Source organism: Platalea leucorodia (assembly GCF_965183815.1).
Source record: "Platalea leucorodia genome assembly, chromosome: 5".
In the NCBI taxonomy this organism is placed as follows: Eukaryota; Metazoa; Chordata; class Aves; order Pelecaniformes; family Threskiornithidae; genus Platalea; species Platalea leucorodia.
In genome coordinates, this window is record NC_138827.1 from 71,224,668 (window position 1) to 71,230,667 (window position 6,000).

Below are 6,000 nucleotides of genomic sequence, written 5' to 3' on the forward strand. Positions count from 1 at the left end.
GGGGCGGCGGCCGCAGCGGGCACCACCGGGGCAGGCGGGCTCGGGAAGGGCAGGGCGGCTCCCGCAGGCGAGGGCTGCCGGCTCCCCGCTGGGCCCGGGCTCCCCGCCCAGCGGCCGCCACCGCGGCGGGACCCGGGCCCGCGGCCGCTCGTCGGGGCCGGGACAGGGACCGGACCACCCGCCCGACCCGACCCGGCCTCTTCCCCTTCGCACAGCGCCATCGCGCGGGCACCGGCGCCGGCGCAGCCCGCGGCGGCCGCGGCTCCCGCCCGCCCGCCCGGGGCTCCGGTGCGGCCGGGCAGGGCGAGCAGCACCTGCCGCGGGGGCCTGCGGGGGCCTGCCGGGCCCCTCCTGCGCGCCGCGCCGGCCGCCGCTGCGCCCTCGCCCCGGCAGCGCCGCTCCGCCCTGCCGCCTCGCCCCGTCCCGTCGAGGCTCCGGCACCCACGGCGCCGCGCTCCTCGCCCGCGGCCCGGGCCGGGCAGAGAGGCCGGCACGGGAAAACCCGCGGCCGGCAGCACCTGGGGACTGACCCCCCGCCCGGCCGCACTTGTTTCGCGCTCCCCCCTGCGCAGCCGGGGAGCCGGCCTCCCCCAGCGCCTCGGCGGAGCGGCCCCTCCATCGAGCTCTCGCCCCCGGGGACGAGCCGTCTAACCCTGCCGCTGCAGGCGCCGCTCCGCGCTACCGCGGTCCCTCGCTCGGCGCCAGGTTTAGGAGGTGAAGCTAAAACGAAACGAAAATGTCCCCGACCCCAGCGGCGGGACGAGCCCAGCCCTGCCCGCAGCCCTTCGAGGGGACAGCTCTGGCTCCAGCCGGCAGTGCCGGCGGGAGCACGGGTCGGGCCATCGCCGTTTCCCGGCCGCACGCCGGTGCTTTCCAGCCGCCGGCCCAAGCCCAAGCGGGCGGCTGCCTGGACGGGGAGCGCGGCGGCCGGCGGGGCGCCTGGCGAGTCCCGGCGAGGCCCCCGGCTCCGCCGCAGGGCGCGCTCGGCCCCGCGGGAGCCGGCGGGGGGCTCTGCCCGCCCTGCGCCCCGCCGGCCGCCTCCAGCCCCTTCGGGGTCCCCGCGGCTCCTTCTTACTGTGCCCGTTGAAAAAGAAAAAAACAGAACCAAAATCGTCTTTACGGCGTCCGAGCTGCGACTAAACGGTTTCGGGACGGCAGTATCGCTGCAGACCCTACCCTCGCCTTCATCCTTCCCCTCACTGCTTTTATTTGTAAGTCTTTTGTCGCTAACGGTAGTTATATGGAGAAGCCGCTGCGGACTATAGAGAGGAAATCTCTACAGCCAGCCCTATCCAGGGAAGGGAAGGACTCGGCCGGAGCTGTTATTACACCGTATTTCGGTGCCCCGAAGGCAGCGCAGCCCCGGCCGAGGCGGGCGCAGGGAGCGGGGCTCGCCGCCGGGCCGGGCCGGCTCAGCGCGGAGGGGAGGTCGGGGCGCCTGGCGCGGGGCTGAGCCGGCCGCTGCCGGGGTCCTGCCGGGGTCCTGCCGGGGTCCTGCCGGGGTCCCTCCCGCCCTCCAGCTCCCCACTGCGATCTGCAGCTCCCCCTTGTTCCTCACACTCGTCTCCAGCTCTTGGCTGTCGCCCTGGCCGCGGGTTTGCGTTTTCCCGCAATCACAGGCTGCGGTGCGAGCCGCAAGAGATTTCCTCCGTGAGATTTCACGCTCATCGACACGCCTCACCTTAACAGACTTGCGAGACTCCTCGGTTTTGTACGGCTTCTCTAAAATAAATCTGTTTAGATTTGTAAACTGTCAGGAGCAGAGAGCACAGACCGAACTGCCTGTGCCCTGCGGCTCTTCTTCAAATTAGCAGCTCATAGCTGCAAACGAAGGAAGAGTTTCTCCACCTTCGTTGCGATTAAGGAAAATTCCCTGGATCCGAGAAAGAAGTGACTAACAAGTACCAAGACGAGCCCCGCCGCCCGAGCACCAGCTGCGGCTGCTCCTTCGCAGCAGCCCCGGGCCCCTCCGGTGCCGTTTGCCCGGGCCGGGCGGCGGCCCCGCTCCCACCCCGCGGTGGCCGCGCTGCGCGGGGAACGCGCGTCCCGCCTGTCGCCCACTGCCCGAGTTGCGGCACGAACGAATGCGGGAGGGGGCTGCGGCGGCCGGCCGCCCGGCGCCTGCCTTTGCACCCCAAAGGTGTTCGCGGGGAGCCGGGGGAGGGGGGCTCCGCGCCGAGCCCGCTCTCCCCTCCAGCCTCGGGGTGGGGGCGAGAGGCGGCGGAGCGCAGCAGGACATGCCGAGCGCGCAGGGCTGAGGACTCGTACCCCGAGGCACGAACCGTTTTAATTGCATCGATTTACGTAAATTAGCAAGATATCAGCCCTTCTCCCCCGCCCGGCTCCGACCTGGAAGCACAGCATCACCCGCCCACGTTGGACACCACCGCCTCCCAAACTCTCTCCAAGTTCCTGCGGCCGGCGGAGACCAGACGGGAGCAGAGACCCGGGCAGAGCCGGCGGGGCAGAGCCGCTTCCGAGCGCCGGCCCTGGGAGCTTCCCGGGGGGCAGCGCTCAGCCCCAGCCCCGCCGCCCTCATCCCCCAGGACGGCGCGGCTCATTAGCGACCGGCTTCTGTGCAGAGCAGGCTGCCATTTTCCTCCTAAAGCAAAACTTTGCCTTTTAAGACAGCCCGATCTTTGCACGCAAACTGCCCGCGTCAATTAAGCCACCAGCAACTGCCTACGGCTCTGCGGCACAAGGCGGCAGCTCCCGCCGGCTCCTTCCACTGGGAACGGTGCCGGGGGAGCAGAGCCGTGCCGGGAGCGCGGGCGGCCCCGCCGCGGCCCCCGCCGCCCGCCCTGGCCCCGCTGCAGCCAAGGGCAGGTCAGCCTGCGGCGGAGCCCAGCCCGGCCGGCTGGCGGGACCGCGCTGGGGATTTATGGTTTGCTGTGCAAATAGCTGAAGGCTGCGGAGCTGCTCAGAGAAAAGGGGCAGAGAGCGCAGGGGATTTCGAGTGAAGATAAACAACAGAGGTTTAATTGAACTGTCAAGGCTGAAAACGCCGTTTAACAGATCGAGGAAACGCACCCTAATACACACGAGCAGCAAACGTCCCGCCGCCCAGCTCCAGCAAACGGCAGAGCCTGCCCAGCCGCGCCACGAACCGGGCTCGTCCCCGTCCCTGGAGAAACCACGGCGGTCGGAAGGCTGCAGGCGGCCGACGGGGTAGCGCTCAGCCTTTTTAGGCTTTCGCAAGCCCTGTACTGTTACCAACGGGGCTCAGCAGGCCGCTCTCTGCAGAGGGGACACGCGTGGGGCACCGGGGCAGGAAAAGGCCAAATCCTGACGCTTTTCCTCCTGCAAACAACCCCATCGTCTTTTCCCGTGGCCTCAAAACTTTGCCTGCCTATATGCGCAAACACTTGAAAAGAGCTTTCGGGGCCGGGGTTGGTACTTGGCCCTCGAAGGGATCCCCCCGGGCCTGGGGCTGCCCGCCCACTCCCAGCAGGTTCAAGGGTGGCCGAAAGGTAGCCCGCCTCCTGGGGCAGCCGCGGTAGCCCTGCAGAGGCTGCACTCTCCAACCTGGAGGTGGCTTCCCGGCCGGAGGCAGATGCCTCCCCGGTAGATGCCGGGGCAGCGGGGGCCTGGGTATAGCGCCCGGAGCCCGCCTGCCTGCCTTCTGCCCGCTGGGCTCTATCTGCTTCCACAGCCGCCCCCGACGGCGCCGTCCCCGCGTCCCCCCGCTCCCCAGGCGGCGGGCAGGGCGCGGAGCGGGCCGGCAGCGTGTGCCCGGCCGCCTGCGGGGGCTGCCGCCTCCCAGCCCCGCAGCGCGGGCGCGGCCGCCGTGGCCCCGCACCGCTGTCAGGCAGCGAGCGCGGTTCCGCCCGAAGCCTCCTCTTCCACCAGCCCCAGGGCTTCCCCCGGCCTGCGGCGCCGGCAGCCCCCGGCTGACCCCGCTCCCCTCTGCGAGGGGTCGCCGACCTGAGCGCGGCCAGCGCGCTCCCGTGACAGATGTCAGGTTTGCAAGGGGACGGGCTGGCGGTACCCGCCGGTCGAAATCCCATTACGAAACCAGACCAGGCGCAGTGCTCGTCTGCTCCCCGTCACGGAATCACTCCAACTTAAATCAGCATCTAACAAGCCAGTTTGTCCCCAGCGGGGACGGCAGCTCTCGCTTGCTCTGCTCCGTCGACCGCTGCACTCCTGCCCCGGGAAGCGCCTTTCGGCCACACGGCCCCTGCGGGGTGACACGACCCTCTCCTCCCGGCCAGCCTTTGGCCGGCAGCCAGGGGCACCCCCGTCCCTCGGCCGCTGCCCCTCGCGGGGCTCCCAGCCGCCCCAGCCTCCCACCCTCCGAGAGACGAAACGCTCCGAGATCTCTGCGCTTTGTCAACACGCCGGAGTATTTGACAGTCACAATTACCTGTAAATATTCTGACCGTTTTGTATACGAGACACTTTTTTAGCCTTAAGCCCGGCAAGCCTCACCCGAGCGGAACGGTAACGCTACCGCAACTTGACGGCGGCGGACGGCACCGCCAGCGCCGCGCTCTCGGAAGGGAGCGGCGATCCTCCCCGGCACCGCACGGCCAGGAGCCGGAGCGACAGCCGCCACCACCCCCCTCTCTCCGCACCCTGAAACGCGACAGCCGAACACTCGATTAAAAATGCTAACGTTAGGGCGAGAATTCAAAATAGTGATGGAGAAAGAGGTGCCTGTTATCAAATCATCCTTTCGGACAGAACAAATCGGTTCACCCGCGGGCAGATAAGGTGCCAGATTTTCTAACATATTTGCAAGCGCAGTTTAAGAAAAAAAAAATAATGATGAGATCTGAGCTGGTCACTACTAACTAAACTCCGAGATTTCATTATCGGTCTTCCCAGTTTTTACTTCAACCTCTCCCTTCCCTACCCATCACATCATAAAAATTAACGGCGTGGAATTACCTGTCTGCTTCTTTGTGCCTCCTTCAAGTAAAGAACGTAAAAGTCACTTCACCTATTAGCTTGTATAAGTAATAAAGAGGTGGTAACTTGGAGCTACCACATTTTGAAGATTGTGTCACATGCTTTAGCATAAATAAGGGTGTTATAGCCCTAACGATTACTGGATCAATTCATCTGTGCAACAACTTGTGGCGCCTTCAGTTCTTAGCAGGTATTTGCTCTGTCCCCGGGAACAGCTCTGTGCATCCCGCCTCGCTAAGACGGACACAAACAACGGCAGCCCCTCGGTTTCTGGGGCGTCTCTGCGCGCGTTTCCTAGGGGGACAGGCGGTTTGTCAGCGCCTTGACTCTGTGTCACCCTATTTTGAACCAGACCCGACGGGATTTCTCGGGCTGCAGCATCTCCCTCTGCAGCGAGGACAAGGCGGAGGTGCAGCGGCTCCCGTGCGTGCTCCCGCTCAGAGAGGGTCGTGGCGTGCGCCTTCGCTCTCCCCTCGCACAACAGGGAGGAATTCGCCCAACTTTGGCAAAGTTTCGCAGCCCTGGGCTTTTTCTAAATCGCTTGCAAGAGAGAGGCTGCTCAGAAGCCCGGCCACCCCGCCGGCCAGCTCCGGAGGCTTTTCACAGAACTGCCTCTCTCCCACTGAGGGGCCGCGAGTGGGCGCCCAGCCGGGAGAGGAGCGCACGCCTCGGAGGGGTGGCATGGCACCCGCGTCGCGGCGGCTCCAGCCTCCAGCCCTCTGCTTGCTCCGGCACCCGCTCGGGCCAGTCCGAAGCCGAGCCGGCTCCTCGCCAGCCGGGCAGCGAGGCGGGCAGCGGTGCCTCCCCCGGCAGACGCTGTTGCTCGTACTGGTGGGAGCCCACAGCCCTGCCGGCATGCTGCACACGCGGGGCTTCCTCAGGCACCGGACTGACGGGGAAGCCCCCACGCAGGGGGAGCCGGGCTCCGGCTCCTATGGGACGGGGAGAGATGGGACGTGCTCCAGCCACCCGGGGAGGGAAGTGTCAGCAGCATCGGGGCTTTGCAACTCTCAGCCTCGGCGACTCTGGGCGCCACCGGCGCGGCGGGACTGCCCGCGGGAGCGGGGCGAGGCAGGGCGGCAGGTG